Genomic DNA, 14,888 nt, shown 5'->3' with positions numbered 1-14,888 from the left:
CTCATGCAAATTACATTTAAATATACACTATATTGCCAAATGTATTGGGACACCCCTCCAAATCATTGAATTCAGGTGTTTCAATCACCTCCATGGCCTCAGGTGTATAAAATCAAGCACATAGGCATGCAGACTGCTTCTACAAACATTTGTAAAAGAATGGACCGCTCTCAGGAGCATGGTACGGTGATAAGTTGCCACCTGGGCAATAAGTCCATCCATGAAATTTCCTTGCAACTAAATAGTCCACAGTCAACTATTAGTGGTAATGTACCAAAGTGGAAGCAACCAGGAAAAACAGCAACTCAGCCATGAAGTGGTAGGCCACGTAAAATGACAGAGCGGGGCCGGCACATGCTGAAAAGCACAGTGCGAAGAAGTCGCCAACTATCTGCAGACTCAATAGCTAAAGATCTCCAAACTTCTGTGGCCTTCCGATTAGCACAACAACAGTGCGTAGAGAGCTTCATGGAATGGGTTTCCATGGTTGAGCAGCTGCATCCAAGCATTATATCACCAAGTGCAATGCAAAGCATCGGATGCAGTGGTGTAAAGCATGCCGCCACTGGACTCTAGCAGTGGAAACGTGTTCTCTGGAGTGATGAATCATGCTTCTCTGTCAGGCAATCTGAAAAACATGAGTGGGTTTGGCAGTTGCCAGGAGAACAGTACTTGCCTGACTGCATTTTGCCAAGTGTAAAGTTTGGTGGACGGGGGATTATGGCGTGGGGTTGTTTTTTAGGGGTTGGGCTTGGCCCCTTAGTTCCAGTGAAGGAAACTCTTAAGGTGTCAGCAAACCAAGACATTTTGGACAATTTCCTGCTCCCAACTTTGTGGGAGGAGTTTGAGGATGGCCTTTTACTGTTCAAACATGACTGCACACCAGTGCACAAAGCAAGGTCCATAAAGACATGGATGAGTGAGTTTGGGGTGGAGGAACTTGACTGGCCTGAACAGAGTCCTGACCTCAACCTGATAGAACACTTTTGGGATAAATTAAAGTGGGGACTGCGAGCTAAGCCTTCTTGCCCAACATCATTCACTTACTTCACAAATACACTTCTGGAAGAATGATCAAGCATTCTCATAGACACACTCCTAAACCTTGTGGACAGCCTTCCCAGAACAGCTGAAGCTGTTATAGGTGCAAAGGGTGGGCCAACTCAATAACATTAAAGTTTATGTGCGTGTAAAGGCAGGTGTCCCAATACTTTTGGCCATATAGTGTGTGTGTGTGTGTGTGTGTGTGTGTGTGTGTATATATATATATATACAGTTGTGTCCAAAATTATTCAACCCCCAATGCTGTAAAGGGGTTTAGGGACTATAGTGTACATTTGGAATTGTATTCAGAATCAAATCCTACAAGGACGTTGTAACTACCCAAATGCAACTAAAATGACATCAATTGTTTATGTAATACAGTAGTAAATGGTTCTTATGTGGTTTCTTCATTGCCACAATTATTCAACCCCTTAAAGACTACCACTCTGAAGAACAGAGGTTCATACAGGTGCTTTCCATCAGGTATTGAAAACACCTGTGGATGTCACCGAGCAGCAATCAAGCATAATAAGCACCAATTAGGCAGCTTTAAAATGACTGTGATACTCAGCTCCTTCTAGACATTTACTGGTGTGGTTACAAACATGGTGAAGGCAAGAGAATGGTCCAGGAAGACAAGAGAAGAGGTGATTTCTCTTCACAGGAAGGGCAATGGCTATAAGAAGATTGCAAAGATGTTAAACATACCAAGAGACACCTTAGGAAGCATCATTCGCAAATTCAAGGCAAAGGGCACTGTTGAAACGCTACCTGGTCGTGGCAGAAAGAAGATGCTGACTTCGACTGCTGTGCGCTACCTGAAGCGTAGAGTGGAGAGAAGTCCCCGTGTGACTGCTGAGGAACTGAGAAAAGATTTGTCAGATGTGGGTACAGAAGTTTCAGCCCAGACAATAAGACGCACACTGCGTAATGAAGGCCTCCGTGCCAGAACTCCCAGGCGTACCCCCTTGCTGTCTCCAAAGAATAAGAAGAGTCGACTGCAGTATGCCAAAAGCCATGTGGACAAACCACAAAAGTTGTGGGATAGTGTTCTGTGGACTGATGAAACAAAATTAGAACTGTTTGGGCCCATGGATCAACGCTATGTTTGGAGGAGGAAGAACAAGGCCTATGATGAAAAGAACACCTTGCCTACTGTGAAGCATGGTGGAGGGTCAATCATGCTTTGGGGCTGTTTTGCTTCTGCAGGTACAGGGAAGCTTCAGCGTGTGCAAGGTACCATGAATTCTCTTCAGTACCAGGAGATATTGGATGGAAACGTGATGCAGTCCGTCACACACCTGAGGCTTGGGAGACGTTGGACCTTTCAACAGGACAATGATCCCAAGCATACCTCCAAGTCCACTAGAGCATGGTTGCAGAGGAAAGGCTGGAACATTTTGGAGTGGCCATCGCAGTCACCAGACTTAAATCCGATTGAGAACCTCTGGTGGGACTTAAAGAAAGCAGTTGCAGTGCGCAAGCCTAAGAATGTGACTGAACTGGAGGCCTTTGCCCATGAAGAATGGGCGAAGATACCCGTAGATCGCTGCAAGACACTTGTGTCAAGCTATGCTTCACGTTTAAAAGCTGTTATAACTGTAAAAGGATGCTGTACTAAGTACTAAGATTGAATGTCACTTGGGGGTTGAATAAAACTGATAATGCTGTGAGCACAGAAAAGACATTTGTGGTTATTTCATTATAACTGTTATGTTATATTTGTCTGACCTACAAGTGCCTCTTTAATGTAAATGTAAGCAAGATGACTGAATGATCAAAAGCAATGTCAAACTGGCCAAAACACTCAATTTCAGTGGGGGTTGAATAATTTTGGACACAACTGTATATATATATATATATATTACATTTTAATAAATACCCAAGGGTATTCAATGGTGTTTTTTTATAATATCAGTCTGGAGTTCAGCTTGATAGGTTGTGTCATATATTCAGTAATCTATAATGCTATGCTACAACTGTTATGTTAAATTTCTTGACACATTCACTGTAGTATTCTGTTTCTGTTGAGCAACTTTCACTGGAAGGCATAATTAGACAAGCACAGAAATGACAAATTCATTCTCAACACCTAGAATGTATCAATGGCTAAAATTTGGGTGACGGCAGCTATAAACTACCAAAGCAAATTAAAAAGCATAAGCACAAAGGGGAAAATGCATCTGTTAACATGAGAAGCCAGCATGGCTAGAATAAATGACTGTAGAAAAATAAGCAAAATTGAAAACATTTGAAAATTCTGGATGGTTTCATCAAGCTGGTTGAAAGCTGTTGATGCTGCTTGCCAGTATAAACAATATGGATCCTGGCCCCTGTCCATGTGATGAAGATCTCATGCTCTCAGATGTCACTTATTAGATCCAAACCTCTGCCGTTTATTACTTATAAACATTCCATTGTTTGTTTAAATGCACAATACATGTTCTTAAAGGAAGGCCCATAGTCACCAGTGTTGTCCAAGAACCAAGGTCAGAGATACCCCTGAGCCTCACATGGTCTTTACATACAGTACATTCATTTTGCTGAAGTAATCTACAGAGATCACAGAGGTAAACATTGCATTCCAATTTCACCCTCTGTGTCTCTCCTGTGATACCCTAACCCACAGGTTTCTGTGACCATAGAGAAGGTAGACAGAGCCTGTAAAAACTCAGCTTTACAAATACAAAAGTAGATAAAGCATTGTTTATATATTCTGTATGACTAAACAGAAATCATAAGAGGACCAATTTACATGATCACATTATTACGATAGGGCCTCATACACACAGATGCTTTCATGCATCTGTCAGAAATTGTAGGAATATTTATGTACCCAAGAGAGAAGACTGCAGTATACACAGGGTTCACAGTGCTTGCATAAATGGTGTATACCTACACAAATGTACTTCTCTGAACATTGCTATTGTGTGTGTCCACAGAATTCCACCTGTGCACTAGAGTTTATACAAGCACAGCATATAACTGTGTACAGTTAGTGTACAGACATTCATTACTGTACACTGCAGCTATCTCTCTCAGGAGTAAAATACTATTTACATTGGATGCCTGAAAGCATCTGTGTGCATGAGGCCTAAACGACAATCGTCATGTATCTTGAAGTACAATAATAAAAAAAAGTAATGTAAAAAAAAGTTCCAGCTTCAAAATGAAGGGCAATATCCAGTTGGTACTGATAGGCATAAGACTAGATAGGAATATGGAGGCTGCTATTACTGATCCCATTTGGTAAAGCAGGAAAAACTTGGATTTTTGACTTATCCCCAGCCTTACAGGCAGGCACACTGTTCCCTCTTTAGGTCATCATTCATGTATCCCACTATGAGAATGAAAAACAGAGCAAGTACATGGGGCAAGCACTATGATGAAAATCCATGGTGCAGTGAATAGACCAAAATGAAGGGTAACAAACTGGTAATATTGAGTGTCCACCACAAAATTCAGTTATCATTGATGCCCCGGAAAGATGGGGCCATTTAAGTAGGCATCACTGATGACCAAAGAGGCCAGGGAGTCTACTGGATGGAAGCAACAATGATTGATCTGGTAGATTCTATGTAGAATTGTTACACCCTAAGGAAAGTGCTAGGAACCTTTTGCTTTGGGAACAGTGAACAAGTTTGAGTAAAAACCCTGAAACCTTGCCTTTTTCTGAAGAATAGCTATGACCCCTTCAGAGAGGAGCTACGCTTGAGCAGTGTAGCTGTCCCTTAGTCTTTGTGACAACATTGGCAAGTCTAACAAAATGAAGCAGGTGTAGGCAGAGTTTGAAATTTAGTTTGTAGTTAAAACATTTTGAACCCAAAAGTCTGATATGTCTTGGGAGCAGGTAGCTTCAAAGGCCAACAGATGCCAACAGTGAGAGCACCCTTCAATGTGAGTAGAACTTGCTCATGAGTTTGAAAAATGTGGGAGTCCTAGATTTATAGCAGAACTAAGTTGCAGGCTTTGACTTAAACTTAGAGGTCTGAGAGAAATGAAAGCAACTGTTTTTAGCCGCTGGGGTAGAGGGTTCACCAGACTGAGGCTTAGCCTTCTCTTGCTGGGGCAAAAGGGTCCTGGAGGATCATGTTGTGGGTGCAGCTAAGATGATGGCGGAAAAGCTAAGAAGGTCTGTGTACACCCTGGAAAATGACATGCATGCCCAGTAAGACAATCTAAGGGGAGGGTGCGCAGACTCAGTAGGGGTACGCAGGAAGTAATGGTTACTGGCAGCCAATTTCAAAAATGGCTCTGTGCTTCTTGCCTCTGCTAGCCTACAACCAAAATTGTTGCAGCTGGTACCCTAGGAGTTAACCCCTTAGTGGACTCCCTGATTCAGTAAAGCACACACCAAGTTTCAACAACAAAAGGCCAAAACCCTGACTTAAAATGTGGTGGTCCCAGGATACCGTGCTCCCCTCCGAGAATAGCATACTGGAGGCAGTTATGCAGCAGCCAGGGGACATGCTCAGTCATGCTCCCTAAGGGTTCTTCAAGACCTCGGCTCCACCAGATGGTTGCACTGCGGCCCTGGACCTGTAAATCATAGCTAACCCACATTATACTAAAGGTGTCTAGGACAGCACCTCAACAGGGTCCAGTGCCCTCGGGATACATTTCAGGCTGGCCTCACTTTTATTTCAAAGTGGGGTCCAGCCTTCAAGGCTAAGCTGCAAAATTAGTTCTACTGGCTCTTTGGCAATTCTAGAAGCTTGAAGAATCATATTAAAAAGCAGAAAAAAAGGGTCTTCTGCTTTCTAAGGAGAGGACATGTCAGTTTTCCTGGGACATTAGCAAAAAATTGGAATATGATGGGAGTGGGAGGGGTTGTACTTGGCTGTCCTTACAGCTTTGTTGCCATTGTCCAATCTTCTGAAGGCAGCAGCATAACTCCATTTACCTGGATTACACATCCTGTGCCTCCTAATTTGCGATTAAGAGATTCTAGTTGCCTGTCTCCATAGCCCAGAACAAGCATGTTGCTTGCGAAGTCTGAGGAAAGTTAGGACTCTTCATTAGCACACTTGTTCTGAGTCCGTAACTCAAAACATATTGAAGCCTTTAGATCAGCATGGAAGTCAAGCAACAAACATTTTCAATGGGAAAGAAAAGAAATAGCAGCCCACTTGTTTCCTTGGTACACAGCTCCTTTAGCCCTAAGCCATTTCTATATAACCTGTACCAGCAGAGGGCAGCATAACAGCAAACATCACACATAGCTTACATAGTCACAATAGAGTCACAAACTGCTATAAATTCAAGAAGTTTCATCTGTGAATGCGAAGTTATAGTCAGTTATAGTCACATGCACAAACAAAAATAATAAAACCTTTTGTCTTCTCTCCTTATTCCTTAGAAACTAGAATAAATGAGTAGGCAATAGACTTTTCACAAGATCAAAAAGACAAGTTAATAAAGCAGCAACAACCACAGAAAAGTTGCAAGTCAATCAATAATATATGTTATAGTTTTAAAGAAGAAAAATGCACAACAGGAAATAAGGAGAGAAGAAAAGATTGGTGAAAGCATAAAGTAGCCATTAAATAATCAACCTTATTTATCATTTTCGTAAAGCATCCCTTTCCATATAATAAAATCAATAATGCTGCAATAACAATGGAAGGAAGGCACCCTCTGATACCTTTCCTTACATTGCTTTTGATATGTCCTCGCAACCTCCTAATGTCCTGACAATAGGTCTGGGATTCAGATAAATCACCAACTCCTTTCCTGCCTCAATATAGGTTGCTGTCAAGTGATCCAGAAGCTGTAAATAAAGCCACAGTGGCTATGATGCAGCCAGGAATCTTGACAGGGGAATCTTTGAAATCAAAAACGTCCACACAAAAGAGGTTCTCTCAGTAGAAAGAAGAGGTCCATCACCTAAGGACATTGGGAGGCGTTATATAGAGGATGTTCCTGCAGCTTTCTTATTTGACAATGTCCAATCACTTGACGTTCGCTGCATGTAACCCATGGTTAAAGACTAACAATCCTACTTCCTGGACTGTACATGTAAATAAACATTTACTATGTGACAAAGGATTCCCAGAGCACTATGTTTACCTATAGAGAGGTAGCACAGGTACACTGCTTGCTTTGCAGCTCTTTTATCTAATAGAAAGCTCATACTGAGCTGCCTGATTATGGATGAGCTACTGCTCTGATAACTCACTAAAGCAGGCCATAAATGAGTGGAAAACTTAACGACAATTCTTGTCAATCAGATCGTTCTTTTTTCTTCACATCATTAGTGTGCCAGCTGCAGCACACAATTTCCGTGCTGCAATTGAAAGTGCCTTATCCAACATGCTGAGTTTTTTTTTTAATGAAACAAATGATGGCACAATCGTATGTGCCATTTTTGTTTTTCGATCAACAGAATTCAGTTTTCGAAACATCTATCGGCAAAGGTTTTTTCTAAACAATAAAAGGAGACTAGAACTTTCTGCTGGCTCTAAATGATAATGCAATGTATTATTACACAATAATACATATTTACCTGAAAAAAAAGATGACTAAAAAAATAAAGCAAAGAAAATATAACTAAACACCTCTAAATTTCAAACATTCACTGTGACTAAGGGCCAGTTCACACCACATGCAGTCCAGTATGTTTTTTGCTGCATCAAAAACGCAAGGAAAGTGGGCCATATGGTTTCCAATGGCATAGTTTGCACCAGTGTGGTCAGTTCCAGGGTGTTCCAGTTCCAGAGAAAAAAGCAGAACATGCTGCATTTTTCCTGCACTGGACTGTACCGGTAAAAAGCAGCTTAAAAAATGCTGAGGAACACATCAAAAATGCGCCATACCCTGGTACAGTGAAAAAAAAAAAAAGCACCTGAATGCATCCAGAAATGCAACAAAAACGCATCAGAACGCACAAAAACATGGTAAAAATGCACATGCAGAAACACATCCAGCACAGATCTGGAGTGCGCTTTTGTGGTGTGAACCGGCCCTGAGAAGGATTATCTAAACATGCAAGTGTTCTCCTCCTAAGTTATGATATTACTTTATATCCAGGCTCACAAGAAGGTTGTCAGCTCAGCAAAGGTAAATGCTGGCCCCTTGCAGTGCCTGTTCTGAGGCAGGACAAGAACAAAAGGCTGACAGGTTTACTTTATGAACTATGATAAATGAGGTTGAATGTGAGGAACTAGTTTACAAAGAGAATGCAAATACAAATAACAAAAATCATATGGAAACCGATATATGCTTTCCAGGAAAGAAGTTTCTAACACCCATTTCTTGCTGTGGTATGTACAATAATAGCATGATCGAACATTGTACGTCTGGGAATATCACGTAGAAGTTACAGATTATATTATTGTGAAAAGTCAACAGATTATTTCAGTTATAGCTTTATATGACTGAGATGCTCTCCTTGACTTGTTACCTCTGAACTTTCTGAAATAGCCTACAGTTATCATTTCTAATAAGAATACAGGAACGGGAATTTATCGTTGCCAAATGCCTACTTGTAGCAAGGATTATGGTCAGTTTTAGCAGCCTAAATGCTACCATGTCCTGCTTTATATTTTCTACACCTACAAGGCTTCACATTGAACTACCTTTAAAGAGTATGTTACCCCAACATTTCATATTCCTGGTATGTGCCTGCTGTACTATGTACTTGTATAAACAAAGTATCCTGTTCTCTTTGTATTTCTTCCTTTGTATGAAATCCCTGGTGTTCCTGCCAGTGCCTCTGCTTCCTTAAACAAATTGACCACACTAGGTGTGAGAGCACAGCGTAGTCAGTTTTCTAGCTATGCTGTGAATTCAGTGTGCTCTCCTCCAATGATCCCACTTGTCCTGATACGCCCCCCTTTCCCCCCCTGCACAGCCCTCCTTCCCTGAGACGATCATTGTACTGCTGTTTCTTCTCCCCTAGGCCCTATGCAGCTGAGAACAGATTATGTGATCACTGTAAAAAAAAGGCGAAAGAAGTGCTTCTAATATTGTTTTATATCTATACACAAATGCCTTTAATTTCCATGTAAAAATGAATGGGATGTTTTACAAGGTGTGAGTTTACATTGTCTTTAATTAGTAGTAAATTGGAACTAAAATTATTCTTAGCTTGATGGATTGTAATTTAAACAACCTCCAAGTCTACTAACTGCAATAACATGTTGATTGAGGGATTTACTTGAGGATTTGCTTTCATTGGATCAATGGAGATACCGTATATTAGATCATACTTTGCTGTACAGTATAACATAATCGTATATTTTTTCATGCAAGTTTTGTTTACGAGTTAGCCATCATTGTGAGCTAGACATGTACAGTTTATTTTGTTCCGAATCAAAATTCGGCCAAATTTTCTATTATTTGGAGATTCAGATATATCAGAATTCAGAATTACAATAGTAACAAATTTAAATGAATCTGAAACCAAATTCTGTCGAAATACGAATCGATTCGTATTCGACAAGTAATTTGAAAAACAATTTGAAAACAAATTCGAAAACCAATTTGTATTTGAAAACAAGTATAGAATAAAATAAAATATAACAGGAAATAAAGAAACAGAAAAGAATAGAATAGAAAATAAAAGAATAGAACAGAATAGAAAAGAATAGAGTAAAAAAGAACAGAATAGAAAATAAAAGAATAGAACAGAATACAGTAGAAAACAATATAGTAAAACAGATTAAAATAGAATAGAAAATAAAGGAATAGACAATATTAGAATAGAAAATCAAAGAATAGAATAGAAAAGAATACAAAAGATTAGATTAGAAAATCAAAGAATAGAATAGAAAAGAATAGAATCAATTAGAATAGAATAGAAAAGAATAGAATCAATTAGAATAGAATAGAAAAAATTAGAATAGAATAGAAAATAATAGAGTAACACAGAGCAAAATAGAAAAGAAAATAAAGGAATAGAATAGAATTAATTAGAAAAGATTACAATAGAAAAGAAAATCAAAGAATAGAACAGAAAATAATAGAAAATATTAGACTAGAGAATCAAAGAATAGAATAGAAAAACAATAGAATAAAATATAATAGAAAGAATATAACTACCTTCTGAAATTCGAAATTTGAATAGAATTAATTTGAATTCGAACAGAATACATCAGAATAGAATATAAAATACTAGAAAAGAATAGAATAGATTAGAAAAGACTAAAATACTTCACAAAAAATTGTGAACTGCACAATGGTGACGTGAGTAGTGAGCACTGTGAAAATTTTGCTGAAATAGAAATTTCCAATATGGTCATGCAACTCTTCACATAGCCCATATACCATCAAAAACACATATGGATTGTGGATTGTAATGTTAGAATTATTATTATAGAATCCATTAGAATTGTTTCCGAATCTGTTGGAATTGTTATCTAATCCGTTAGAATTGTTTCCGAATCTGTTGGAATTGTTTTCTAATCCGTTAGAATTGTTTCCGAATCTGTTAGAATTGTTTTCTAATCCGTTAGAATTGTTTTCAAATCCATTAGAATTCTTTTAGAATCCGTTAAAATGATTTTCAAATCTGTTCAAAATGTCAAATTCGGTCGAATTTGAAAAATGAAACGAATTCCGAAAAATGAATTAAACTAATTTAACTAATTGAATGAAACTAAATTAGTCAATTAACGAATCTAAAAGAAAGAAAGCGATTTTTTTCATTTTGCACATGTCTATAAAGGGAGATTTGCCTGCATGCTGTCTGTATTGTGCCATCTTCCTGCAATCACCTCTAGACTACGCATACAATCTGTGCATACTGTACATGGTATACCTTGTGATTAAACTAGACAAAGAGCAAAGTGCAGAATATAGTAACCTGGAGCAAGCACTCAAACATCACCCTTCACAGATTCAAAGGCTGCAAACTGAAATCTGGTTGCTAAGGATGATAGGTCTTTGCACAGCATCATTCCACTCTTCTATTCTTAAGGGCCTGTGGCAAAGGCCATTTGTTTGCTTCAAGCGAGTTTTGCATTTCCATGCAGGTCTATGAGAATGCAACACCTCCTTAAAGTATGTCCGAAGGAGATCAACTGCAGGTCAAATGCACCTGTAAAATTCTAAATGATCTCAGATGTCATTGACACAAGCCCAAAGCCCATTAACAAAGGCCCTAAAGCAGCCCTAAACTAGAGTCTATTACACTGCAGTGGTTATTGACAGTCATATGGCACAATTTGGTTCTGGACCTCCCTGCAGAATAAACTGCAGTTACTAGCCTTGCAATACAGACTGCACCCAGATGCAGCAATCCAGTTACTGGCCAATATAGAAACAGCAAAGATGCCCCTATGTTTTTTCTGTACATAAGCACGTTAGACTGACAGCCCGGATTGTTGACTCTACCCTTCCCAGTAAGGTTGCTTTGCAGGAAATTAAAGGAGGACATTATCAACAATGATTAACGTCCTTGTGTTAGTTTTATATAATATTACTTTGACTTTTATATGGGGGGACATTGACTAACAACCTTGTAAAATTGTGTTTTTAATATGCCTGGACTTCCTACTTTAAAAGTATAAGAGAATAATAGCATGGTCTAGTGGCTCTCACATTTCTCTTGCTGTTGCCATTACATTATTATTATTATTATTATTATACAGGATTTATACAGCAGCAAAAGTTTGCTCAGCGCTTTACAATATAAAGGGAGACAATACAGCAACAATACAGTTCAATACAAGAGGGATAGGAGGGCCCTGCTCCTTGGAGCTTACAATCTAAGAGGGAGGGGCTAGTGGTACAAAAGGTAATAACTGTGGGGGATGGACTGGTAGGAGGAATAGAAGATTCCATTATTAGCTGAAGGCAGGATAGGCTTCCCCGAAGAGATAGGTTTTCAGAGATCGCCTAAAAGTGGGCAGAGTAGGTGATAGTCTGATAGATTGGGGTAGAGGGTTCCAGAGGATGGGGGAGGCTCTGAAGAAGTCCTGGAGACAAGCATGGGAGGAGGAGACAAGGAAGCTAGAGAGCAGGAGGTTTCGGGAGGAGCGAAGAGGACGGTTTGGGTGATATTTGGGGACAAGAATGGTGATGTAATTTGGGGCAGAGTTATAAATGGCTTTATATGTTATTGTTAATGTTTTGAATTTTATTCTTTGGGCAATGGGAAGCCAGTGGAGGGATTGGCAGAGAGGGATGGCGAATATGGAATGGTTAGTAAGGTGGATGAGTGGCATAAACATTAAAATTTGGTCTCAGGCAGAAAACTCCCATGTTACCTTCAGGCAAAATTTATATAATATAAAATGTACATTTACATAAAAATATCAAGATTTATAAAGAGCTTTACACCCTTCCATATTCTAACACAAACATACTTACATATATAGGGTTCCTATAATAATGCCATGCCAACCGGCTTAAAACTGTGTACAATGGCACCTCAAATACCAGTATATTTCTCACTGCTGTCAATTGATTATAATTTTATGTACCTAAATGAGGTGTTTTCAGTATAACCCACAAGTATACAGTATGACATCTAATCTGAATGCAGGGCAGCATTTAAATCCAGAATATTACAAAATAAGTGTCTGAGCAAGCACATACAGTTGTGCTCAAACGTTTGCACACCCTGGCAGAAATAATGACATTTTGGCACTTATATTGAAAATATGATTGATTGTGCCAAAAACTGTCTTTTATTTAAGAATGGTGATCTTATGAAGCCATTTATTATCACATAGTACTTTTTAAATCATGGTAACAGAAAACACCTAAATGGCCATGATCAAAAGTTTACATCCCCTGGATTGTTTGGCCTTGGTACAGACACACAAGGTGACACATATGTTAAAATGGCAATTAAAGGTTAATTTCCCACACCTCTGGCTTTTTTTTTTTAATTCTTTATTTATGAAAATATCTGACAAACAAGGAGGACCAAAAGAAAGGTTCACTAGAGTATATAAAAAACAGTAGTTACGTCATACAGTAATTGAACATAAACATGTCACAAAGAGTCAGTGGGTTTCCGCAGAACAATAAGACCTTTGGCTTTTTAAATTGCAGTTAGTGTCTGAGTTTAAATAGTCAATGAGTTTGTTAGCTCTCACATGGATGCACTGAGCAGGCTAGATACTGAGCCATGGGGAGCAGAAAAGAACTGTCAAAAGACCTGCACAATAAGAAACTGGAACATTATAAAGATTGAAAAGGATATAAAAAGATATCCAAAGCCTTGAATATACCAGTCAGTAGTGTTCAATTGCTTATTAAGAAGTGGAAAATTATCTTGATTACTCATTTCAGGTACTTATATAGTGCCATTAATTTACACAGCGCTTTACATATATATATATTGTACATTCACATCAGTCCCTAACCCTCAAGGGGCATACAATCTAACATAGCTAAGTTACATTCATACATACACATACTAGGGCCAATTTAGACAGGAGCCAATTAACCTACCAGCATGTCTTTGGAGTGTTGGAGGAAACCGGAGTACCCGGAGGAAACCCACGCAGGCACAGGGAGAACATGCAAACTCCAGGCAGGAGGTGCCGTGGCTGGGATTTGAACCAACAACCCTAGTACTGCCAGGCAAAAGTGCTAACCATTTAGCCACTGTGCTGCCCACACAAGCCAAGGTCAGGTAGAGCAAGAAAGATTGCAGCCACAACTGCCAGAAGAGTTGTTCGGATACAAAGAAAAACTCACAGGTAACCTTGGGAGAAATACAAACTGCTCTGGAAAAAGATGGTATGGTTGTTTCAAGGAGCACTGTACGACGATACTTTAACAAAAATTTGCTGCATGGTCGAGTTGCCAGAAAGAAGCCTTTACTGTTCTAATGCCACAAAAAAGCCTGGTTACAATATGCTTTACAACACCTTGACATGCCTAACCGGGCCTTCTCGTCTCATTGATGCAGTAAAGGCTTCTGGCACACTGCAATCTGGGGTGATGAGACCAAAATAGAGCTTTAAGGTCACCACCATAAGCGTTATGTTTGGAGTGACAAGAATACCATCCTCAGAATGGTGGTGGCTCACTGATGTTTTGGGGGTGTGTGAGCTCTAAAGGCACAGGGAATCTTGTGAAAATTGAGTGCAAGATGAATGCAACATGTTATCAAAAATATTGGCAGCCAATCTGCATTCTTCTGCAGGAAAGCTGAGCTTGGGATGCTCATGGACTTTCCAGCACAACAATGACCCTACGCACAAGGCAAAGTTGACCCTCCAGTCGTCACAGAAGAAAAAGGTGAAGGTTCTGGAGAGGCCATCTCAGTCTCCTGACCTTAATATTATGGAGCTATTCTGGGAAGATCCCAAATGTTCAGGTTCATGCAAGACAACCAAAGACTTTGTATGATCTGGAGCCATTTTGTCAAGGTGAATGGGCAGGTATACCACCAAGAATTCAGGGCCTCATAGACAAATATTACAAAAGACTGCACACTGTCATTGATACTAAATGGGGCAATACACAATAATAGGAACAAGGGTATGTAGACTTTTGAACAGGGGTCATTTCATTGGTTGACTTGTTGCAATGTTTTGTTTTATGATTGTGCCATTCTGTTATGACCTACAGTTGAATATGAATCCCATACGAAATAAAAGTAATGTGTTTTGACTGCTCACTCATGTTTTCTTTAAAAATGGTACATACTATTACCAATTCTCCAAGGGTGTGCAAACTTTTGAGCACAACTGCGAGTTAACAAAAAAACCCTGGGTAGAAATTGAAATTGAATCTAACGTGATCAACAAAGAGTGCTTTATTACATGAGACTTCTGTGAAACACATCACTCACTGTTGAAACTGTTAGCAGCGTGTTTTAGTGACAATTGAACCTAAGATACATGGTACCAGTCACTGCAAACCTAAACAGATATTAGTAC

At 39.3% G+C, this 14,888-nt stretch overlaps 1 protein-coding gene across 5 annotated transcripts in view; it reads right to left on the bottom strand.

The window, feature by feature from the left end:
* DST (dystonin) overlaps positions 1-14,888 on the bottom strand; it is a 675,093-nt gene that overhangs the window by 394,069 nt on the left and 266,136 nt on the right. The gene's annotated exons all lie outside the window — the stretch shown is intronic.

Source organism: Staurois parvus, unplaced genomic scaffold (assembly GCF_062004578.1).
Source record: "Staurois parvus isolate SC_StPar_1 unplaced genomic scaffold, SC_StPar_1.0 ptg000652l, whole genome shotgun sequence".
Taxonomy (NCBI): domain Eukaryota; kingdom Metazoa; phylum Chordata; class Amphibia; order Anura; family Ranidae; genus Staurois; species Staurois parvus.
Note: the sequence above shows the minus strand (reverse complement) of the source record. Positions and strands in the feature narration are given on the sequence as shown.